The sequence below is a fragment of the Aotus nancymaae genome, unplaced genomic scaffold (assembly GCF_030222135.1).
Source record: "Aotus nancymaae isolate 86718 unplaced genomic scaffold, 86718_ANA_hifiasm-v0.15.2.pri h1tg000012l, whole genome shotgun sequence".
Classification (NCBI taxonomy): Eukaryota; Metazoa; Chordata; class Mammalia; order Primates; family Aotidae; genus Aotus; species Aotus nancymaae.
In genome coordinates, this window is record NW_026988423.1 from 21724005 (window position 1) to 21749972 (window position 25968).

The 25968-nt window shown below is 44.6% G+C and overlaps 1 pseudogene; it reads right to left on the reverse strand.

The window, feature by feature from the left end:
• Positions 1 to 8923: 8923 nt before the first annotated feature.
• On the reverse strand, positions 8924 to 9609 carry LOC105729690 (small ribosomal subunit protein uS5-like; annotated as a pseudogene).
• Between the last annotated feature and the right edge of the window lie 16359 nt (positions 9610 to 25968).

Genomic DNA, 25968 nt, shown 5'->3' on the forward strand with positions numbered 1-25968 from the left:
AACATGACGAAACCCTAGCTCTACCAAAAATACAAAAATTAGCTGGGTGTGGTGGTGGGTGCCTGTAATCCCAGCTACTCAGGAGGCTGAGGCAGGAGAATCGCTTGAACCCGGGAGGCAGAGGTTGCAGTGAGCTGAGATCACGCCACTGCACTCCAGCCTAGGCAGCAGAGTAAGACTCCATCCTAAAGATAAATAAATAAAAGTGAATTGTTCTCAATCCTCTTTGACATTTCCTGCTGAGATCTGGGAGATGAGGAGGGAAGTGAGGGAAGGTTGCAGCTAGCTTTTGAATATAAGTATTATAGCTGGTTCCTGAAGCTGACAGAGGTGGAGTAATAGAAAGAGACCTGAACACTGAGTGAGTTAATGGTGATTCGAGGCACAGCTCTGCCACTAAATAGTTTGGTGACCTTGGACAGCTTGGATGATCTCATCTGCAAGATGAAGATAATAATAACCTAACTAATAAAGTTGTTGTAAAAACTAAATGAGACAATACTTACAAAAGTACTTTTTAAATTATAGAGTTACTTAGGTTTGTTTTGCTTCACTGTAGGATAGTTCTGGGGCTACGCTAATCTTACAGATATAAAGAAGCGGAAAACATGGCCTGTGATCTCAAGTGTCTTATGATCCTATAGAATAAATAAAGCTTACAAACATGGAAAACCTTTAGGATAACACATGGCTGCAGAGGGTTCAATCAGAGCTCTCATCTTGTCCATTGAAGATTACTCAGGTATGGCTGGGTGTGTCTGGCTAACTGGTGGGATGGGTCTAAGGAAGCTGATTGGCAGGAAGGTTGGGCGCTTTATTTGAGAGTCTTAGCCGATGCCTTGGTCATCAGAATGAAGTGTGGTCATTGTTACTCAAACGCAACTCTATTTCAACCCCTTAGCTGAAGATCCTGGGCTCAGAGAAAAGACAAGCCTCATCTAGACATTGAAAGAGCTATTTCTTGGGCCAGGCGCGGTGGCTCATGCCTGTAATCCCAGCACTTTGGGAGACCAAGGTGGGTGGATCTCTTGAGATCAGGAGTTCAAGACCAGCCTGGCCAACATGGTGAAATCTCATCTCTACTAAAAATACAAAAATTAGCTGGGTATGGTGGCATGCACCTGTGGTTCCAGCTACTTGGGAGGCTGAGGCACGAGAATCACTTGAACCTAGGAGGTGGAGGTTGTAGTGAGCTGAGATCATGCCATTGCACTCCAGCCTGGGCAACAGAGTGAGACCCTGTCTCAAAAACAAACACAAAACAGAAAGAAAGAGTTGTTTCTCTATTTCTGTAACACACTAGGGCTCAAATAACATGTTTTGGGACCTCTCTCTGAGTATATATCCAAAAGAGCAAGGGAAATTATTCTCTGCTACAGCCCAGGTACTCCTTTGATATCCAGAAGGCTCTCAATGGAGCAGTGGAGAAGACTCAGAGTGCCCACGAGAGGGAACAGAGTCATGGCAGTGCCAGCCTACAGAGGTGTCAGTATCCAGCAAGGACCACAGAACAATTAACTGAATACAGCAGTGTGCATTGTCCCCATCAGAGCTGTGACAATCCCTAGCAGAAACTGCCACGCCAGCTAGTATGGTGGGAGGCGGTGTTAAGAGAACAGCTCAGAGCACCCGCAGCTCTTGATAGAGCACTGTGGATATTTTTGGACTGAAGGATGTTAGATATCCTATGGAGTTGCTAGGAACATTGAGAAAGGAGGCTCCTATTAGAAGATGGACCCTAAGAAGCCAGCAAAGTCCAGGTGCCGTGGCTCACACCTATCATCCCAGCACTTTGGGAGGCCAAGGCGGTCAGATTATGAGGTCAGGAGTTTGAGACCAGACTGACCAACATGGAGAAATCCTGTCTCTACTAAAAATATAAAATTAGCCGGGCATAGTGGCGAGCACCTGTAATCCCAGCTATTCAGGAGGCTGAGGCAGGAGAATCGCTTGAACTGGGAGGCGGAGGTTGCAGTGAGCCAAGACTGCACCACTGCACTCTAGCCTGGCGACAGAGCAAGACTCCCCGTGTCTCAAAATAAATAAGTAAATAAATAAATAAATAAAGTGAAACGAAAATTAAAAGCCAGCAAAAATTCATGTAATAAAGAGTTATTTCAGATAACAAAAATGTCAGTAGGCTGAAATCACTGACATCACAGAGGAAGTGGTGACTGGATTATGAAGTTAATTTTTTGTTGCTTTCTGTGATGGTTAATTTCATGTGTCACCTTGATTGGGCTAAGGGATGTCCAGATAGCTGGTAAAATATGATTTCTGGGTGTGCCTGTGAGAGTGTTTACAGACAGGATTAGCAATTGAATCAGTAGACCGAGCAAAGAGGATCCATCTTCACCAATGTGGGCAAGCATCACCCAACTGGTCTAGGGTGCAAATAGAACTAAAAAGGCAGAGGAAAGGCACATTTGCTCTCTATGCTTGAGCAAGGACGTTCATCTTCTGCCCTCAGACATCAACGCTCCTGGTTCTCGGACCTTCAGGCTTAGACTGGAGCTACATCATCATCTTTCCTAGGCCTCCAGCTTGCAGATAGCATATGGTTGACTTCCCAGCCTTTATAATCTTATGAGCCAATGCCTCACAATAAATTTCTTTCTATGTATCTACATATATCCTATTGGTTCTGTTTTTCTGAAGAACCCTAATACATTTGCCATGTGTCTAAATGTTGGAAGGTGCTTCTTATTCCACAGATCTCAGAGAACATTCAACTATCAATTCTCTAATACCCAGAAGTACCAACAGAGCTTGAAAAGAGTCTTTTTAACACCACCGTGCCAGGCTACGAGCTGGGCAGCAATTCCTGGCAAGTAGTTCTTGCAATTTGCCTATACCCAGAGCAGATGCTGCTGCTTCTTTTTCCAAAGAAAGCTTTCTCTGTATTCTGCCTTGCCCCAGAGACACACTGGAGACATAGAACCCTCAACTCTTCCCCTGGTGAATAGGCTGTTCAGAGTCTCGTATGCCACACAGGAAAAGTCAGAAACAGGTGGTAGCTGGGGATGCAATAGAACTAGTTTATTCATAGCCTTTTCACAGTGAAGATTACCTGCAAAGATGGTTTCCAGAGTTGCTTAGGGAATCTGAAGCAGTAAATCTCAGGTGGCCTGGTGGTTGCCATTGGCAACACTCTATCTTCCCTGAAAACAAGGGACAGGCATGCTTTTTGCATTTTTAATATATTGGGGATGAAGATTGGGGGGTAGGGAGAAAGACTAATTGTTTCGTATTCTGAATTCGTTTTAAAGATGTCTACTCAATGAACTGGAAGCTGAATCTCCCTGAATATTTCGTAAGGTGGAAAGCGCTTCACTCTCCTGTTTTGAGAGAGAGACATCACTAGCAATCTAACTAAGTGACAAATAAATCTAATCAAATTTAATGAAGACGCAAGTTTCTAGGTCTATAAGCTTGCTCTGTGCATGTAAGCAAAGCATATTGGTATAAAGCAGTTCTTAATCTTTAGTGTCCATAATCAGCATCTGGAGACATTGCCCCAGTCATTCTAATTCATAAGCCTGAATTGAGGCATAGGCAACAGTAGCCTAATTTACTCTTCCTTCCATTACTGTCAAGAGTCTGCAAGCAACTTATTCAACCTCACCTTCAGAGCCTGCATTGGCCTGGCTGAAATGATTGAAAGAAAGCTTGGAAATTCACAAAAAGAAGGAGCCTGAAGATGTGACTGTCCCCTTAAATGCCAGTCCTTTCACTGATAAGCTCCTTTCCTATTCCCAAGGTGTCATTCCCACCCACCACTTCTAAGATTGGGGCAAGTTTTGACTATAACTAGAGCAAGAGTAAAGAAGCAGTTATTGGCCAGGCGTGGTGGTTCACACCTGTAATCCTAGCACTTTGGGAGGCCAAGGCAGGTGGATCACCTGAGGTCAGGAGTTCAAGACCAGCCTGGCCAACATGGCGAAACCCCATCTCTAATAAAAATACAAAAATTAGCCAGGCATGGCAGAGGGCACCTGTAATCCCAGCTGCTTGGGAGGCTGAGGCAGAAGAATCACTTGAACCTGGGAGGTGGAGGTTGCAGTGAGCCGAGATCATGCCAATGCGCTCCAGGCTGGGCAACAAGAGCAAAACTCCACCTTTAAAAAAAAAAAGCAGCTATTGGCAGGATTTTATCAGTGTATTCTACCTATTGCTACAGTTTAGCTATACTCTGGGCTAGAGACTCTAGAAATAGTGAGGAGGGCAAAATCAGAGTCCCACTGGGGCTTCAAGTACCAACCCTCCTCTACACCTATAAAATGAATGGCAGGCTTCTGGTGGCTATAGATACTGTCCTGACACCCTTCAAATCATAAAGGCTTTGATCTAATTATAAGGCCTATTCTTTTTTTTTTTTTTTGAGACGGGAATCTCACTCTGTTGCCCAGGCTAGAGTGCAGTGGCGTGATCTCAACTCACTGCAACCTCTGCCTCCCAGGTGCAAATGATTCTTCTGCCTCAGCCTCCTGAGTAGTTGGGATTACCGGCGCATGCCACCATGCCTAGCTCATTTTTGTATTTTTAGTAGAGACGGGGTTTCACCATATTGGCCAGGCTGGTCTCAAACTCCTGACCTCGTGATCTGCCCACCTTGGCTTCCCAAAGTACCAGGATTACAGGTGTGAGCCACCACGCCCAGCAGCCAATTTTTTTTTATTGGTACATATTTGTACATATTTATGGGGTACATATGATATTTTGATACATGCATACAATATGTAATAATCAAATCAGGTTAATTTGGGTATCCATCACCACAAATATTTATCATTTCTTTGTGTTGGAAACATTCTAAATCTTCTAGCTATTTCAAAATATGCACTAAGTTGTTTACTGTAGTCACAGTACTTTGCTATCTAGGGCTACAGCTTATTCTAACTGTATTTTTCTGTATTTTTGTATCCATTAACCAACATCTCTTTTTTTCCTTATTCTTTTTATTATTATATTTCAGAGACAGAGTTCTGCTCTTTGACGCAAACTAGAGTGTGGTGGCAAGATTATAACTCACTGTAACCTTGAACTTCTGGGCTCAAGCAATTCTCCTGCCTCAGCCTCTTGATTATCTGGGACTACAAGCTTGCACCACCATGCCTGGCTAATTTTTGTTTGTTTGGTTTTTTTTTAGAGATGGAGTCTTTCTATGTTGCCCAGGCTGGTCTCAAACTCCTGGCCTCAAGTGATCCTCCCACCAGAACCTTCCAAAGCACTGGGTCTACAGGCATGAGCTACCAAGCTCAGTAACAAACCTCTCTTCACTCCCCCATACTCCCTACCCTTCTCAGCTTCTGATAACCGTGGAGGTAGCTCCATGAGATCAACTTACAAGGCCAGTTCCAACAACATCCTCTATTAGTTCTGGTTGCTGATTGAGCGCTTCATCTGTTTGTCCGAAATACCCTCAGAACCTCATTCTTCCTGGGACACTGTTCCCCCATTCTCTACCTTTTTACACTTTTTATCGCTTTATGAAAAATTTATTTATTTATGTATTTATTTATTGAGACAAAGTCTCGCTCTGTCACTCAGGCTGGAGTGCAGTGGCACGATCTCAGCTCGCTGCAACCTCTGCCTCCTGGGTTCACGCTATTCTTCTGCCTCAGCCTCCCAAGTGGCTGGGACTACAGGCATGCACCACCACGCCTGGCTAATTTTTGTATTTTTAGTAGAGGCGGAGTTTCACCATTTGGCCAGGCTGGTCTTGAACTCTTTTTTTCTTTTTCTTATTTTTTTTTTGGCACCATCCCTTAGACAAACGTCTTGAACTCTTGACTTCATGATCCGCCTACCTCAGCCTCCCAAAGTGCTGAGATTACAGGTGTGAGCCACTGTGCCCAGCCAAAAAATTTCAAACACAGAAATGTAAAATGTACAATGATCCCCTATTTACCTATTACCCAGTTCAATTATCAACTTGCTGCCACTATATAAGACAAGTCATTTCCATGAAGGCAGACACTGTTTGGTATCCCCAGAACCAAGTAAAATGTCTGGCTCATAGGCAATTAATCAATTGTTGCTGAATTAATCTGCTATGAGGATGACACTGAGCTACTGTGCTAAACGTTGCAGGAGATACCAAGATAAATTAGACCCAGCTCCTGCCCTCAGGGACCTTATAATAGAAAGGAGCTGATGAAGTCTACCTGACAATGGGCAAGAAACATTTGCCACACTTGAGGCCATGTTGACTGCTCTTACAAAGAAAGTCTCTAGGTGTCCATTTACTGGGGCACCAACCAGAACTCTAATTTGGCAGATAGGTTACACTTCCTGCCGGAAGGGAAAGACTCTTACTCTCCTTATTGCTACAAGACAAGTGCTGGAACACAGAGGGCTCAGATAAGAGACAAGAACAGGAAGCTGAGGGTCAGACAAATGGAAAGACAGCCCATTCCTGGAAAAGTAGTCATTTCATAAGAAGTGCCAATGTGAGGGCCGGGTGTGATGGTTTATGCCTGTAATCTCAGCACTTTGGGAGGCCAAAGTGGGCAGATCATTTGAGATCAGGAGTTTGAGACCAGCCTTACCAACATGGTGGAACCCTATCTCTACTAAAAATCCAAAAAAATTAGTCAGGCATGGTGGCGCATGCCTGTAGTCCCAGCTACTCAGGAGGCTGAGGCAGGAGAATCGCTTGAATCCAGGAGGCGGAGATTACAGTGAGCTAAGATCTCGCCACTGTACTCCAACCTGGGCGACAGTGCGAGACTCCTTCACAAAAGAAAAAAAAGAATTAGCTGGACGTGGTGGCATGTGCCTGTACTCCCAGCTACTCCGGTTGCTGAGGAAAGAGAATCACTTGAATCTGGGAGGCAGAGGTTGCACTGAGCCGAGATTACACCATTGCACTCCAGCCTGAGCAACAAGAGCAAAACTCTGTCTCCAAAAAAAAAAAAAAAAAGGAAGTACCAGTGTGAGCAAATCTCTTTTGAAAGAAGATGGCTAGGCAGGGCATGATGGCTCAAGCCTGTAATCCCAGCACTTTGGAAGGCTGAGGTGAGTAGACCACTTAAGGTCAGGAGTTCGAGACCAGTCTGGCCAACACAGTGAAATATCATCTCTACTAAAAATACAAAAATTAGGCCAAGCGTGGTGACATGGCACACATCTGTAATTCCAGCTATTTGGGAGGCTGAGGCAGGAGAATTGCTTGAGCCCTGGAAGTGGAGGTTGCAGGAGCTAAGATCGCACCAAAGCACTCCAGCCTGAGTGACAGAGCAAGACTCCGTCTCAAAAAAAAAAAAAAAAAGATGGCTAGCAATTGGGTACTTAAAGGGAATGGTAGCAATTGCAAATGAGATTAAGATGTGTCCACAAATAATAAGGGCCTTAATACCAGAAGTCAGATCGTAACCTAGAATGGATGGGACAGGAATAGCAAGGCCACAGAGGAAGCAAAGCTATAGAACCTAGAAGAGACAGAGAGAGGAGACCAGAAGTGTTTAGGCCATATCTGACTAAGAATTTTTAGAAAACCCCAGTAAGAAAAATAATTACAAGGCTGGGCATGGTGGCTCGTGCCTGTGATCCCAGCCCTTTAGGAGGCTGAGGTGGGAAGATTATTTGAGTCCAGGAATTCAAGATCAGCGTGGGCAGCATAGAGAGACTCTCTTCTCTACAAAAGATTTAAAAAACTAGCTGGTCATGGTGGCACATGCCTTTTGTCCTGGCTACTCTGGAGGCCAAGGCAGGAGGATCACTTGCGGCCAGGGGCTCAAGGTTATAACAAGCTGTGATTGCATGACTGTACTGCAGCCTGGGAGATAGAGTGAGACCTTGTCTCTAAAATATAAAAGAAAAGAATTATAAATTACTGTGAAAACCCCACCGTAAACCAATTTTGAAAACAATTTTATTCAAGCTAACACTGTGGTAAATTGTATGTTTTTCATACCAGGATATGTGTTTATTTCCAATAAATCTTTACCAAATGTGCCTTTAACAAGGCTATTTCTGTCAGAGTGTGCCCCATAGAAGTACTAAGACACTAATACGTGCAGACACAATATAAGCTGCCCACAGAAGATCCAGGCAAAGCATTATGGAAGCTCACAGGAAAGAGCACATTTTCTTTCAGCTGGCAGAATCAGGGAAGCTTCGTGGAACTGGATATTTCAAATGGGCCTTGAAAGATGTGCAAGATTTGGACAGGTGCGGAAGATTAGGACAGGACTTTTCTTTTCCTTTCTTTTTTGGAGACAGTCTCACTCTGTCACCCAGGCTGAAGTGCAATGGTTATTATCTTGGCTCACTGCAACCTCTGTCTCCAGGGTCCAAGTGATTCTTATGCCTCAGCCTCCTGAGTAGCTGGGACTATAGGCATGCACCACCATGCCCATAGTGGTGCTGATTTTTGTATTTTTAATAGGGACAGCATTTTACTGTGTTGGCTAGGCTGGTCTTGAACTCCTGTTCTCAAATGATCCACCAGCCTCAGCCTCCCAAAGTGCTGGGATTACAGGTGTGAGCTGCCACTTCTCCACTGACATTTCTTTCTTTCTTTTTTTTTTTTTTTTGAGATGGAGTTTCGCTCTTTTTGCCCAGGCTAGAGTGCAATGGTGCCATCTTGGTTCACTGCAACCTCCATCTCCTGGATCAAGTGATTCTCCTGCCTCAGCCTCCCAAGTAGCTGGGATTACAGGTGCCCACCACCACGCCCAGTTAATTTTTTGTATTTTTAGTAGAGACAGCGTTTCACCATGTTGGCCAGCCTGGCCTCAAACTCCTGACCTCAGATGATCTGCCCGCCTCCACCTCCCCAAGTGCTGGGATTACAAGCATGAGCCACCACGCCCCACCCGACATTTCTTAATCATAGCCATTTTTGATTTGTCATGTGTGTGTTTGGGTTTTTTTCTTTTTCAGGGCTAATTCACTTTATTTCTCTTGTATAAAAACCCTATGTTGTAGCCACAGCTGGAGCCTGGGTCCTCTGCACAGAGACTCTGGTGTGGGTCTTGAGGAGGTGGTCAGTGAATTCCTGATAGAGAGACTTGGTGAATACAGTCTCCTTCCAGAGGTCAGGGTCAGATAGCTATAGGTCTTAGAGATGGCATCAAAGGTGGCCTTCGGGAAGTTACCCAGGGTGGCAGTGCAGCCCCTGGCTGAGGTGTAGCAGTCATCAATATGAACCATCATGAGCAGCTTCTTCAGCACAGGCGCCAAGACAATGGGTGCGAAGATGAGGCACACCAGCACAGAGCCGAAGCGGCCTGTCACCTTGCAAGGGAAGGTGTGGGGTTTGCCGGTCTTGTTTCCCCAGTAGCCTCTGTGCACGGGGACAATGGAGAGCTTGGCCAGGATGATGGCTCCGCGGATGGCAGTGGCCACCTCCTTGGAGCACTTAACAACCAGACCAATATGGCCATTATAGTCCCCAATGGCAACAAACGTCTTGAACCTGGTGCGCTGGCTGGTACGAGTCTGCTTCTGCACTGGCATAATCTTCAAAACCTTGTCCTTGAGAGAGGCCCCCAGGAAAAAGTCAATGGTCTCAGATTCCTTGACAGGCAGGAAGAAGAGATAGATATCCAGGGACTTGATCTTCATATCCCTGACCAGGTGGCCCAGCTTGGTGACGGGCATCCACTTCTTATCCTCGGCCTTGTCTCCATGAGCTTCCGGCCTCTGCCCCGGCACCAGCCCTGTTCACTTGAACCCCGGAGGCGGAGGTTGCAGTGAGCAGAGATCATGCCATTGCACTCCAACCTGGGCAAAAAGAGTGAAACTCCATCTCAAAAACTGCCAGGTGCAGTGGCTCATGCCTGTAATCCCAGCACTTTGGGAGGCCAAGGTGAGAGGCCAGGAGTGTAAGATGAGCTTGGGCAACATAATGAGACCTCATCTCTTAAGAGAAATAAATAATATCTAGCTTTTCAAAGCATACCAGAAGATGCAAGAAACTGACTTCCAGAATTGAGTTGGATTATGCATGCAAGGTTATCTCCCGAATTTCAACTTTCTAGCCTTTTAGGAATCCTGTTGCTGATTCCTATTCTTATCTGTCATTCTAGTGTCTGCTCCCCTTACCTTCTCTAATCTTCTTCTTGACACCTAAGCATTTTAAATTTTTTAGAGATGGGGTCTCTCTTGGTTGTCTGGGCTGGTCTCAAACTCCTGGGCTCAAGCAATCCTCCTGCCTCAGCCTCCCACGTAGACTATAGACACGTGCCACCATGCCTAGCTTGACACCTAAAAATTAACCTTGACTTTACTCACCCATTGAACATTTACCAAGAAATATTTGTTATGCCAGGCATTCCTTGGCACTGAGGCTATAAGGAGAAATAAGACAAGGCACTTGCCATAGAATAATTCATATTTAGTCAGGGAGACTTGTAATTAGTTCAAAGAGAGAGGTGTGCATTACGATAGAAACACCAGTGGATTCTTGGAATTCAGAATTCAGGATTTTATCTTGAGAAAGGCCTGAAAAGCCATAATATATGGATTTGTATGTTTAATGAGGTGAAAATTTGAATGAAAATATCTTCAAGGTTGTTGTATAATGAAAGCAAAGCACTTAACCAGTAAGAAAGACCTAGATACCTACACAAGCTGTGTATTTTGTTTTTGTTTTTGTTTTGATACAGAGACTTGCTCTGTCACCCAGGCTGGAGTGCAATGGTGTGATCTCGGCTTATGGCAACCTCCGCCTCCTGGGTTCAAGAGATTCTCCTGCCTCAGCCTCCCAAGTAGCTGGGATTACAGGTGCATGCCACCACACCCAGCTAATTTTTTTTGTATTTTTAGTAGAGATGGGGTTTCACCAAGTTGGCCAGGCTGGTCTGAAACTCCTGACCTCAAGTGATCCACCTGCCTTGGCCTCCCAAATGGCTGGGATTACAGGCATGAGCCACCACGCCCAGCCACAGAGTATATATTTTGGCCTGGCACAGAATTCTTTACTCTTCCTTAAGCACACTTTTGCACTCATTATAGATCTGAGGTGATGACTTAAAATACTTAGGTACATTTCATTGGAAAATTATGTGGTATACTAGGGTTCTCAAAAATGAGGAGTTCTCAAAGATGTCAAGAAAATTTTCTTGGCTGAACATGGTAGCTCATGCCTGTAATCCCAGCACTTTGGGAGGCCAAGGAAGGTGGATCATCTGCGGTCAGGAGTTAGAGACCAGCCTGGCCAACATGGAGAAACTCTGTCTCTTCTAAAAATACAAAAATCAGTCAGCTGCAGTGGCAGGGCCTGTAATCCCAGCTACTCAGGAAGCTGATGCAAGAGAATCACTGGAACCTGGAAGGCAGAGGTTGCAATGAGCCAAGATGGTGCCATTGCACTCCAGCCTGGGCCATAGAATGAGACTCAATCTCAAAAAAAAAAAAAAAAAAAAAAGAAAGAAAATTTTCTTGTGAATGTGAGGAATATATTATGTAGGTACTTATCAAATACATAGACCTTTAAGCTATGAAATATTGCTGATTGTGTAAAAGCACATCAATTAAAAAAATAAATAAATATTGCTGAAAGAAATTAAAGATCTAAAATAACACAATAAACAATATTCATGAATTGGAAGACCCAGTGTTGTTAAGCTGCCAGTTCTCCCTCAACTGATTTATAGATTCGATACAATCCCAATCAAAATTTCAAAAGGTCTTTTTGTAGAAATTGACAAGTTTGTTCGGTGTGTGAAAATGCAAAGGACCTAGAATAGTTAAAACAATTTTGGTAAAGAAGTTAGTTGGAGGATTTAGACAACCTGATTTTAAGACTTTATATATAGTTGTAGTAATGAAGACAGTCTGGTATTAATGTAAAGATAGATAGAGATCAACACCACAAAATCTAGAGTTCAAAACAAATCAACAAATATATGGTCAACTGTGTTTCAACAAAGGGGACAAAAGAATTCACTGGAGAAGAGAGAAGTTCTCTTCTGTTCAACAAAAAAGTGCTGGAACAATTAGTCATCCATATGCTAATAAATTAACTTTGTCTTTTACTTTACACCACACACGAAAGTTAGCTTTAAATGGATTATGAACTGAAATGTAAAAGCTAAAGTTATAAAACTTCTAGAATAAAACATAGGAGAAATTCTTTGTAACAAATAGTAGGTAGATTTCTTACTATACAAAAAGCAAAAGCATAAATTTTCAAAAAGATAAATTGTACTTTATTAAAATTAAAAACTGGTCTTCAAAAGATACTGTTAAGAAAATTAAAAACTCAAGCCACTGATTGTGAGAAAAATGTTTGAAATATATATTTGACAAAAAATTCTTTTTTTTTTTTTTGAGACACAGTTTTGCTCTTGTTGCCCAGGCTGGAGTGCAATGGCACAATCTTGGCTCACTGCAACCTCCATCTCACAGGTTCAAGCAATTCTCCTGATTCAGCCTCCTGAGTAGCTGGAATTACAGGCACGTGCCACCATACCTGGCTAATTTTGTATTTTTAGTAGAGGTGGGGTTTCTCCAAATTGGTCAGGGTGGTCTTGAACTCCAGATCTCAGGTGATCCACCTGCCTCAGCCTCCTAAAGTGCTAAGATTACAGGCATAAGCCACAGAGCCCAGACAGGAATTATTATTAGAATATAAAAACCAGGCTCGCTTCAGCAGCATGTATACTAAAATTAAAATATAAAAACTTTTGTAACTTAGTAATAACAAACAATTTTTTTTTTAATGGGCAACAAAATTGAACAGGCACTTCACAATAAAAGATAGGCACTTCACAATAAAAGATCCTTCCAGTAAGAGATAGCTTATGATGAAAAAAAAAATGTTCTTTTAAGATATACAGGTCGGAAGTTGTGGCTCAAGCCTGTAATTTCAACATTGTGGGTGACCAAGGTAGGAGGATTGCTTGAGCCCAGGAATTCAAAGCCAGCCTGGGCAACATAGTGAAGCCTTCTCTCTACAAAAAACTTTTTTTAAAAAAAAAGCATAGTGGCCAGGCACGGTGGCTCACACCTGTAATCCCAGCACTTTGGGAGGCTAAGGCAGGTGGATCACTAGGTCAGGAGTTCAAGATCAGCCTGACCAACATAGTGAAACCCCATCTCTACAAAAAATACAAAAATTAACTGGGCATGGTGGCACATACCTGTAATCCCAGCTACTCAGGAGGCTGAGGCAGGAGAATTGCTTGAACCTGGGAGGCGGAGGTTGCTGTGCGCTAAGATCACACTATTGCACTCCAGCCTTGTTGACAGAGCAGGACTCTGTCTCAAAAAATAAAATAATATCACAGTGATGCTTGCCTGTAGTCCCAGCCCAGCTACTCAGAAGACTGAGGTGGGAGGACTGCTTGAGCCTGAGGGTCGAGGTTACAGTGAGCCAAGATAGTGTCACTGCACTCCATCCTGGGTGAGAGGGCAAAATCCTGTCTTAAAAAAAAAAAGATATACAAATGGCTAAAAAGCACATGAAAAGATGCTTAATGTTATTAAGCATCATAGAAATGCAAAGTAAAACCACAATGAGATATCACTATATACCCACTACAATGGCTACAATTTTAAAAGATTAACAATGCTATTGCTGTATGTTGCCGAGGATGCAGAGCACCTAGAACAATCATATATTGCTGGTGGGGTGTAAAATGATAAATCACTTTGGAAAACAGTTGGGCAATTTTTTATAATGTTAAATACTTGCTGTATGACTCAGCAATTTATTTCCTAAGTATTTATCCAACAGAAATGAAAACACATATCTACGCAAAGACTTGTATAGGAACTTTCATCTTTAGTTTATTCGTAATAGCCCAAACTAAACACAAAAGTCCATTGACAGTTGAATAGATAAACAAATTGTGGAATATCCACACAATGGAATACTACTCAGCAATAAAAAGAAATGAACCACTGATACACACAACAACATGAATAAATATCAAAAATACCATGCTGGCCGGGTGCGGTGGCTCATGCCTGTAATTCCAGCACTTTTGGAGGCAGAGATAGGTGGATAACTTGAAGTTAAGAGTTCGAGACCAGACTGGCCAACCTGGTGACACTATGACTCTAATATAAATACAGAAATTAGCCAGGCATGGTGGTGGGCACCTGTAATCCCAGCTACTCGGAAGGCTAAGGCAGAACTGCTTGAACCTGGGAGACTGAGGTTGCAGTGAGCCAATATAGTGCCACTGCCCTCCAACCTGGGTGACAGATCAAAACTCCATTGCAAAAAAAAAAGAGCAAAAAACAAAAAAATCATGCTGAGCAAAAGAAGCCAGAAACAAGAGTACCTACTTAATTATTCCATTTATATGAACTGTGCAAAAGGCAAAAACTCAAATTGCAGAAAGCAGATCAATATTTTGTCACATCAAATGACTCAGGAGCCAACTTGAATAAGGTTCCACTAACCAAAGATGGCTTAGTCTGGCTATCAATAAGCTTATTAATTGTAATGGATTAAGACATATTTAAGGCCAGGTAAGGTAGCTCACGCCTGTAATCCTAGCACTTTGAGAGGCCAAGACTAGCAGATCACCTGAGGTCAGGAGTTCAAGATCAGCTTGACCAACATGGAGAAACCCCGTCTCTACTAAAAACACAAAATTATCCAGGTGTGATGGTGCATGCCTGTAATCCCAGCTACTCAGGAGGTTGAGGCAGGAGAATCGCTTGAACCCGGGAGGCAGAGGTTGCAGTGAGCAGAGATTGCGACATTGCACCCCAGCCTGGGCAACAAGAGCAAAACTCTGTCTCAAAAACAAAAAACAAAAAACACACATTTGATATGTCTCAATCCATGAATTCATAATGAAAACAAACATATACCCACATATACATTGTTTAATAATAAGAATATGACAAATTAACAATTGTTAGTTGTGAAAACAAGAGTTGTTGTAACATGTTTTGTTTTACCATCTTTCTAGCAGTGTGTCAGCCTGACCCCAAAGTTCTTTAAATTGAAAAACAAAGTATTGAAGACATGAATAAATAGTTATTGAGTGAAAGGAATAGAGGCAAATGAATATTTACAAAGGCTGATTTGTAAGGAAGGATATGAGTGATATTGTTTCTATTGAAAAATACTTTTTAGCGGTGGGGTCTCACTGCGTTGCCCAGGCTGGGGTGCAATGGCCCATGCTTATTCACAGGTTCCACCATGGTACATTACATCCTCAAACTCCTGTGTTCAAGCCATCCTCCTGCATTAGCCTCCTGAACAACTAGGACTAACTTACAGGCATGCACCACCCTGCCCAGGGAGACTTTTTTTTTTTTTTTTTTGAGACAGAGTCTTGCTCTGTAGCCCAGGCTGGAATGCAGTGGTGTGATCTTGGCTCACTGCAACCTCTGCCTCCTGAGTTCAAAAAATTTTTCTGCCTCAGTTTCCCGAGTAGCTGGGATCATAGGAGCCTGCCACAATGCCCAGCTAATTTTTGTATTTTTAGTAGAGACAGGGTTTCACCATGTTGGCCAGACTGGTCTAGAACACCTGACCTTAGGTGATCCGCCTGCCTCGGCCTCCCAAAGTGTTAGGATTATAGGCATGAGCCACTGCGCCCAGCCAGGGAAACATTTTTTAATGTTGTTTTAACAATAAACAAAACTTTGAAATTGTTTTTCTGGAAACCACCTGACTTTATGTTCTACCCACAGAAATTCTCTGAATTTACACTGTGTTCATTCTTGGCTTACATAGGTTTTCTTTTCTTTCTTTCTTTCTTTTTTTTTTCGTATCTGACATGCCAGGTCCCCTGAAATCTTCCAGGTTAATTACAATGCCAAGTAGTCTAATTTCCAGGCCACATGGTTGCTATTTCAACACTTCTCATTCTCAAAGTCCCAAGTTTACATTTGATCATGTTTACTCTAGCCCATTTGAGCACTCCAATCAGCCCACAGACATTTTGTCAGGGTTTTTATATTTTCTCCCTTTAAGTTGGTGCTATGGGTTGAATATTTGTGCCCTCCAAAAACTCACGTTAAAACTTAATCCTGGGGCCAGCCACAGTGTCTCTCGCCTGTAATTCCAGCACTTTGGAAGGCTGAGATGGGAGTTTCGCTTGAGCACAGGAGCTCAGAGTTATGGCTAATTCAGTTTTTCATATTTTGGCAAAATCTCAGCCTGGGCAATATAGTGAGTTCTCATCTCTCTCTCTCTCTCTCTCCTCTCTTTTTTTTTTTATACGGAGTCTCACTGTGTCACCCAGGCTGGTATGCAGTGGCATGATCTCAGCTCACTGCAATCTCCGCCTCCGGGTTCAAGTAATTCTCCTGCCTCAGCCTCTTGAGTAGCTGGGACTACAGGCGCGCACCACCACACCTGGCAAATTTTTTATATATTTAGTAGAGGCGGGGTTTCACCATAGTGGCCAGGCATGTCTTGAATTCCTGATCTTGTGATCCACCTGCCTCAGTCTCCCAAAGTGCTGGGATTACAGGCATAAACCACTGTGCCCAGCCCTTGTCTCTTTTTTTAAAATTAAAAGAGGAAAAAAAGCATAAGAAACTTAATCCTCAGTCGGGCACGGTAGCTTACACCTGTAATCCTAGCACTTTGGGAGACCAAGGTGGGCAGATCACCTGAGGTCGGGAGTTCGAGACCAGCCTGACCAACATGGAGAAACCCCATCTCTACTAAAAATACAAAAAAAAAAATTAGTCAAGCATGGTGACACATGCCTGCAATCCCAGTTACTTGGGAGGCTAAGGCAGTAGAATCACTTGAACCCAGTAGGCAGAGGTTGCAGTGAGCCGAGATCGTGCCATTGCACTCCAGCCTGGGCAACAAGAGTGAAACTCTGTCTCAAAAAAAAAAAAAAAAAGAAAGAAAGAAAAGAAACTTAATCCTCCAATGTGTCAGTATTGAGAGATGGGGTCTTTTAAAAGGTGGTTGGATCATTAAGGATCTGCCCTCAAGGACTGATTAATCCATGTATGAATTAGTGGGTTAATGGATTCATGGGTTTTCAAGATGGTGGAATTGGTGGCTTTATAAGAAATGAAACAGCACATTAGCACACCCAGCCCCCTGTCATATCCTTCACTGCCTGGGGATGCTGAAGTGTCTCCACCAGCAAGAAGGCCCTCACCAGATATGTCTTCTTGTCGACCTTGAACTTCTCAGCCTCCATAACTCTAAGAAAAAAAATTTTTTTCTTTATAAATTATCCAGTTTCAACACAAGAACAGAAAAATCAAATACCGCATGTTCTCACTCACAGGCGGGTGTTGAACAATGAGAACACATGGACACAGGGAGGGAAGCATCACACACTGGGGTCTGTTGTGGGGGACTAGGGGAGGGACAGAGAGGGGTAGGGAGTTGGGGAGTGATAACATGGGGAGAAATGCCAGGTATAGGTGACGGGAATGGAGGCAGCAAACCTCATTGCCATGTATGTACCTATGCAACAAGCCGGCATGTCTGCACACTTACCCCAGAACCTAAAGTATAATAAAATATATTAAAATAAATAAATAAATAAAATAAATTATCCAGTTTCAGACTGGGCGCGGTGGCTTATGCCTATAATCCCAGCACTTTGGGAGGCCAAGGCGGGTGGATCACTTGAGGTCAGGAGTTCAAGACCAACCTGGCCAACATGGCGAAAACCCATCTCTACTAAAAGTTAGCTGGGCGTGATGGTGGGCTCATGTAATCCCAACTACTTGGGAGGCTGAGGCAGGAGAATCACTTGAACCCAGTAGGCAGAGGTTGCAGTGAGCCGAGATCTCGTCACTGCACTCCAGCCTGGGCGACAAGAGTGAAACTCCATCTCAAAAACAAAATAATAAAATCATAAATTATCCAGTTTCATGTATGCTGTTATAAGCAACAAAAAACAGACTAGGACACTGGCATTACTATAGTTTGGATATTTGTCCCCTCCAAATCTCATGTTGAAATTTGATCCTCAATATTGGAGGTAGAGTCTAGTGGGAGCTGCATGGGTGGTGGTGACTAGGGGCCAGGTCTCTACTGAACGACTCAGTGTCCTTTCCATGGTAATGAGTGAGTTCTCGAGGAGACTTGGTTGTTTAAAAGAGACTGGCACATCCTCCTCTCTCTCTTGCTCCTTCTCTTGCCATGTGACACGCCTGTTCTCCCTTCATCTTCTGCCGTGAATGGAAGCTCCCTAAAACCCTCTGTATCTGCCGGGCATAGCGGCTCATGCCTGTTATCCCAGCACTTTGGGAGGTCGAGGCGGGTGGATCACCTGAGGTCAGCAGTTTGAGACCAGTCTGGCCAACACGGCGAAACCTTGTCTCTACTAAAAATACAAAAAAATTAGCTGGGCATTGTGGCATGTGCCTGTAATCCCAGCTACTAGAGAGACTGAAGCAGGAGAATGGCTTGAACCCAAAAGGTGGAGGTTGCAGTGAGCCAAGATGGCACCACTGCACTTCAGCTTGGGCGACAGAACAAGACTCTGTCTCAAAATATATATACTGCACTCCAGCCTGGGAGACAGAGCGAGACTCCATCTCAGGAAAAAGAAAAACGAAAACAAAAACCCTCTCCAGAAGCAGATACTGGCACCATGCTTTTTGTAAAGCCTACAGAACTGAGAGCCAAATAAACCTTTTGTTTTGTTTTGTTTTGTTTTTGAGGTGGAGTCTTGCTCTATCACTGAGGCTGGAGTACAGTAGTGTGATCTCAGCTCACTGCAACCTCCCAGGTTTAAGCAATTCTCCACCTCAGCCTCCCGAGTAGCTGGGATTACCGGTGCATACCACCATAACCCTGCTAATTTTTTGTATTTTTAGTAGAGATAGGGTTTCATCATCTTGGCCAGGCTGGTCTTGAATTCCTGACCTTGTGATCCACCCACCTCAGCCTCCCAAACTGCTGGAATTATAGGCATGAGCCACCGCGCCTTGACCCCTTTAGTTTTTAGTTTTTTGTTTTTGTTGGTTCTTTTTTTTGAGTCGGAATCTCGCTCTGTTGTCCAGGCTGGAGTGCAGTTGTGCGATCTCGGCTCACTGAAACCTCCACCCACCAGGTTCAAGTGATTCTCCTGCCTCAGCCTGCCCAGTAGCTGGGAATACAGGTGTGCACCACCACGCCGGCTAATTTTTGTATTTTTGATGGGTTTCACTGTGTTGGCCAGACTGGTCTTGAACTTCTGACCTCAAGTGATCCACACGCCTCAGTCTCTGAAAGTGCTGGGATTACTACCTGCATTTTTTTTTTTAGACGGAGTCTAGCTCTGTCACCAAGGCTATAGTGCAATGGTGTGATCTCGGCTCACTGCAACCTCCACCTCCTGGGTTCAAGCGATTCTCCTGCCTTACTCTCCCTAGTAGCTGGGATTACAGGTGCCTGCCACCATGCCCAGCTAATCTTTGTATTTTTGGTAGAGACGGGCTTTCACTGTGTTGGCCAGGCTGGTCTCAAACTCCTGACCTCGTGATCCACCAGCTTCAGCCTCCCAAAGTGCTGGGATTACAAACGTGAGCCATCGCACCCTGCCATTTTTTTTTTTTTGACACAGTGTCACTTTTGTAGCCCAGATTGGAGTGCAATGGCACCATCTTGGCTCACTGCAACCTCTGCCTCCCAGGTTCAAGTGATTCTCTTGCTTCAGCCTCCCAAGTAGCTGGGATAACAGGTGCCTGCCACTATGCCCAGCTAATTTTTGTATTTTTAGTAGAGATGGAGTTTCACCATGTTTGCCAGACTGGTCTTGAACTTCTGACCTCAGGTGATCTGCCTGCCTCAGCCTCCCAAAGTGCTGGGATTATAGGAGTGAGCCACCATGCCCAGGCTGCATTTTTTTTTTTTTTTTTTTGAGACAGGGTCTTGCTCTGTCGTCAGGCTGGAGTGCAGTGGTACCATCTTAGCTCACTGCAACCTCCACCTCCCAGGTTCAAGTGATTCTTCTGCCTCAGCCTCCCAAGTAGTATGGACTACAGGTGCATGCCATCACACACAGCTAATTTTTGTTATTTTTAGTTGAGACAGGGTTTTACCATGTTGGTCAGGATGTTCTCGATCTCTTCACCTCGTGATTCACCCTCCTCAGCCTTCCAAAGTGCTGAGATTACAGGTGTCGGTCACTGCACCCGGCCAGCCTGCATATTTTTAAAAATAAATTATTTAGAAAGCTAAAACAGACAAACTCAACAGACAAAAAAATTCAGTAGCATTGAGATTTTGCCAAAATATGAAAACCACATAAGTCATACAGATATTTAAATATTTGCAGCGGCTAGATTAGCTCTAGTATTTCCTAGAGTTATAGCTCAACTGGTGCTCCTTGCCCACTGCCCAGAAAAGCCAATAGAGTAAGAACAGCAGGAGTGTTGCAGCAGAGAACGAGTTTAATTATTGCAAACAAGGCAGCCGAGCTAGACGATGAGGGATAATTCTCAAATCTGCCTCCCTGAGAATTCAAAGCCTAGAGATTTTCAAAGATAGTTTGGCAAGTAGGGGCTCGGGAATGGAGAATGTTGACTGGTTGGTTAGGGGATGAAATCATAGGGTGTCAAAACTGTTTTCTATCGCTGAGCCAGTTCCTGGGTGGGAGTCACAGGAGCTGTTGACTCCATTTTTTGGTATGGTTTAGGGTGACATCAGCTGATCCATAAGAATGTAAGATCTGGGGCCGGGCGCGGTGGCTCACACCTGTAATCCCAGCACTTTGGGAGGCCGAGGCGGGTGGATCACGAGGTCAAGAGATCGAGACCATCCTGGTCAACATGGTGAAACCCCGTCTCTACTAAAAATACAAAATAATTAGCTGGGCATGGTGGTGCGTGCCTGTAATCCCAGCTACTCAGGAGGCTGAGGCAGGAGAATTGCCTGAACCCAGGAGGTGGAGGTTGCGGTGAGCCAAGATCGCGCCATTGCACTCCAGCCTGGGTAACAAGAGTGAAACTCCGTCTCAAAAAAAAAAAAAAAGAATGTAAGATCTGAAAGATACCTCAAACATCAGTCTTAGGTTTTACAATAATGTTACCTATAGGAGAAACTGAGAGGTTACTAATTTTGTGACCTCCAGTTACATGACTCCTGGACCATAATTCTAACCTTGAGGTCAATTTGTTAGTTTTACAAAGGCAGTCTTGATCCCTGTACAAAGAGGGGGTGAGTTTAGGGAAGAAATTATCATCTTTGTTTTATTTATTTATTTTTGAGACAGAGTCTCACTCTGTTGCCCATGCTGGAGTGCAATGGTACAATCTTGCTCACTGCAACCTCTACCTCCTGGGTTCAAGAGATTCTCCTGCCTCAGCCTCCTGAGTAGCTGGGATTACAGGCATGCACCACCAGAAATGGCTAAGCTTTTTGTTTGTTTGTTTGTTTTTGAGACGAAGTCCCACTCTGTCGCCCAGGCTGGAGTGCAGTGGCGTAATCTCGGCTCATTGCAACCTCCACCTCCCGGGTTCAAGCCATTCTCCTGCCTCAGCCCCCAAGTAGCTGGGATTACAAGCGTGCGCCACCACAAACGGCTAATTTTTTGTATTTTTAGTAGAGATGGGGTTTCACCATGTTGGCCAGTCTGGTTTGGAACTCCTGACCTCAGGTGATCCGCCTGCCTTGGCCTCCCAAAGTGCTGGGATTACAGGCGTAAGCCACCGTGCCTGGTCTCATCTTTATTTTAAAGTTAAACTATAAACTAAATTCCTCCCATAGTTAGCTTGCCCTATGCCCAGGAATGAGCAAAGACAGCTTATGAAGTTAGAAGAAAGATGGAGTTAGTTATGTCAGATTTCTCTCACTGTCATAACTGCCTTTTTTGCAAAGGCAGCTCCACTAAAGGCACGCCTCCCTTGTTTATGTATCTTAATTTAGAAGTTGCAAACAAGAAAGTATAAAGTTAGGCCATGGGTTCCACACAGGTACAAATTCAAACCTTGTTAATTCATCCTTCATTCAGCAGTATTTAATGAATATTGACTATGGATCAGGAACCATAGCAAAGACTGAGAATAACAAGGTCCCTGCTTGCTGAGAGCTTATAGTACAGTGTAGGGGCCAAAAGAAAAACTTCTCCTTTGCCCTCTGAAGCTTCCCTGAAAAATCAACTCACAAAAGGCAGATTAACTGGAGAAAAAAATTTATTAATGTGTACATGGAAAGAATCATAGGGTGATTACCCATCCCCTAAGAGGGTTCAGAAGCTTATATACCATCTTTTTTTTCTTTTTTAAAAAAAAAATTTTAGAAGCTTATATACTCTCTTGAGGTTACAGTAAGAATTGGGGCTCAGAGCATGGCCAAAAACAGTTTGTAATAGTAAATCAGGTTATGGAGGCAAGACAGGTCATGCAAGGGAGAGAACACTTCTGGCTAGCAAAGGAGGTCTTGCATGTAGGCGAAACCTTACAGGTACCATCCGTCAGAGAGACTAGATGGTAAATGTTTATTTCAGACCTTTAAAGGTGCCAGACTCCCCATTAATGTTTCCTAGATCTGGACAAGAGAAGGCCTGGCTGCATCAATGCAGATTCTCTACAGATGCAAATTTCCCCACAAAAGACAGCTTTGCAGGGCCACATCTGTTTGCTGGCTCTCTGACAGTCAACTTGAAATATGTCAAATAAATACATTTGGGGGTAAAACATTTTTATTTATTTCTTTTTTTTAATTTTTTTTTAATTTTATAAAGACGGAGTTTCACCATGTTGGTCAGGCTGGTCTTGAACTCCCGACCTCAGGTGATCCGCCCGCCTTGGCCTCCAAAGTGCTTGGATTACAGGCGTGAGTCACCATGCCCGGCCTTTATTTCTTTCAATAGGAGGAAGAAAGTGTTTAACATAGTTGTCAGGTCTCCATATGTAAGCCTGAAGCCTGAAGCTCTGAAGTCCTGCTTGCTTTGGCAACACCCCTGGCCCCCAAAAAAGTACCCAAACCTATAAAATCAACTCCTATCCCACTGCCCTTTCCTAATGCCCTTTTCGGCCTTAACCCACCTGCACCCAAGGTGAATAAACAGCCATGTTGCTCACACAAAGCCTGTTTGGAAGGTCTCTTCATTCAAAGTGCTCAGTTTTCAACATTTGGTGCTGGAAACCCAGGACAGGGGAACTCCTACAGGAGACCAAACCCCTGTCCCTGTTCTTGTGCTCCCTCCATGAAGAGATCTACCTACCGACCTGGGGTCATCAGACCAGCCCACAGACGCACACCACCGCTATTTTGGTAAGCAGTCTCTCTTTTTTGCTTTCCCATCCTTTTGTCTTTTCCTTTCCACTTCCTCCCCCTTTTGGATTTTATCCTTTTTTCCACCACGAAGACAAGGAAAATCAGGTAGACTAAGTTCTTCTGTGAGGTTCATGTCCAGAAAGTCCTAAGTAGGTCATGGATCCAGGGACCCAGTTTCCCCAGGGGTTTGACTATTATGGAGACGTTCACCCTAGTCACTCTCCCACCAGGCTCATGGCTGATATTGGTGGCAGGTCAACGTAGAGGACGCTTTCTTTGACTGCTCACAAATGACGACATTCAACCCAGGCTCAACTAAGGACGCCTTTTGAGCTGCTGGGTTGCATGCCTATTCTTGTCTCTGCTGACTTTCCAGAACCATGGACAAACATCTGTCCTCTATCCCTCCCTCCTCTCTGCAGGCCTGTGTTCTAAAGAACCTCAAGCCTCCTCAACTGTCTCCTGACCTAAAACCCAAACGTCTCATCTTCTTCTGTAACACTGCATGGACACAATACAAGTTAAACAATGGCTCCAACTGGCCAAAAAAATGGCACTTTCAACCTCTCTATTTTACAAAATTTAGACATTTTTTTTTTTTTAAACGGAGTTTCGCTCTTGTTACCCAGACTGGAGTGCAATGGCACGATCTCGGCTCACCACAACCACCACCTCCTGGGTTCAGGCAATTCTCCTGCCTCAGCCTCCTGAGTAGCTGGGATTACAGGCACACGCCACCATGCCCAGCTAATTTTTTGTATTTTTAGGTAGAGACGGGGTTTCACCATGTTGACCAGGATGGTCTCGATCTCTTGACCTCGTGATCCACCCGCCTCAGCCTCCCAAAGTGCTGGGATTACAAGCATGAGCCACAGCACCCGGCCCAATTTAGACAATTTTTGTTGCAACACAGGCAAATGATCTGAAATTCCCTAGGTCCAGGCATTTGTTTACACACCAATCCCTCCGTAATCTCTACTCCTTCTCTTCCCTTCCGTCTGCCCCTCCTTCCTCTGCAGGTAAGACAGAATCTTCCTTGTCCATCAGCCCTTCCAGCCATTCTCCTCCCCACCTGTCCGAACCAGGCCCTGATCCAGAACCGAACCCCACCCCCCAGAGCCTTCCTCCTCTTCCTCTGCCCACAACCCACCTCCTTATACCCCTCCTGTCACCTCTCCTCCTCATACGTGGCCCAGCTTACAGTTTAGTCCCGCAGCTACCTCCTCTGCCCCTCCCCAACAATTCCCCCTTCACGAGGTGGCTGGAGGCAAAGGTATAGTTAGGGTGCACATTCCTTTCCCTTTATCCAACCTTTCCAAATTGGCCACTAGTTAGGCTCCTTTTCATCAAATCCTCCAATACTTAACCCAGTCCTATAATCTGACCTGGAGTAACTTAAATGCCATCCTTATTTCTACTCTCACCCCTAAAAAACGATCAATATGCATTTTATCACCCAATCAACCCCAACATTACAAAAAGGTACAAAAATTAAAATCTGGCCCTCAAACCCCACAACCAGAATTAAACAACCTCACCTTCAAGGTGTTCAATAATAGGGAAAAATCTGCCCTGCCGCAGCACATCTCAGAACTCCAGATGCTTACCTCTTCCATAAGACAAACCCCAGCCACACCATCGGCTCACAGACACTTCGGAGCGCCCAGACTGTAGCTTATCCAGCTGCCTCTCCTGGACCTTGCTTCAAGTGTCGGAAGCCTGGCCACTAGGTCAAGAAATGCCCGCAGCCCGGGATTTCTCCTAAGCCCTGCCCCGTCTGTGCGGAGGGCCCACAGAAAGTCGACTGTTCGACTCGCATCGCTGCTCCCAGAGCTCCTGAAGCTCCAATCCTCAGCTTGGCAGCTAAACACTAACGCTGCCCTAGCATCTCGGAAGCCCCCTGGACCATCACGGACACCAACCTTTGGGTAACTCTTACGGTGAAGGGTAAGTCCATCCCCTTCTTAATCAACACGGAGGCCACCCACTCCATGCTGCCTTCTTTTCAAGGACCTGTCTCCTTGGCCTCCATAACTGTTGTGGGAATTGACAGCAAGGCCTCCAGGCCTCTCACAACTCCCCAAGTCTGGTGTCAATTAGGCCAGCACTCCTTTCCACATTCTTTCCTAATCATCTCCACTTGTCCAGTTCCCGTTAGGCCAAAATATTCTAGCAAAATTACCTGCCTCCTTAACTCTTCCTGGGTTACAGCCACACCTCATTGCCGCCCTCCTCCCCAAATCCGTACCTCACTCAGTAGCTCCCCTTATGTTCCCCAACCTTAACCCTAGGGTGTGGAACACCGCCTTCCCATCTGTTGCTACGAATCACTCATCCCTCATCATCCCCTTAAAACCTAACTACCCTGGGCCGGGCACGGTGGCTCAAGCCTGTAATCCCAGCACTTTGGGAGGCCGAGGCAAGTGGATCACGAGGTCAAGAAATCAACACCATCCTGGTCAACATGGTGAAACCCCGTCTCTACTAAAAATACAAAAAAATTAGCTGGGCATGGTGGTGCGTGCCTGTAATCCCAGCTACTCAGGAGGCTGAGGCAGGAGAATTGCCTGAACCCAGGAGGCGGAGGTTGCGGTGAGCCGAGATCGCGCCATTGCACTCCAGCCTGGGTAACAAGAGCAAAACTCCATCTCAAAAAAACAACAACAACAACAAAAAAAACAAAAACCTAACTACCCTTACCCTGCCCAGCCCCAGTACCCCATCCCACAACGGGCTTTAAAAGTAAAGCCTGTTATCACCCGTCTATTGCAACATGGCCTTTTAATTCACCCTCCTGCTTCTTCAGCACCTATACTCAAAGGGGTATCGTGTATCCCCTTCCAAAGCCCAAGTTTCTT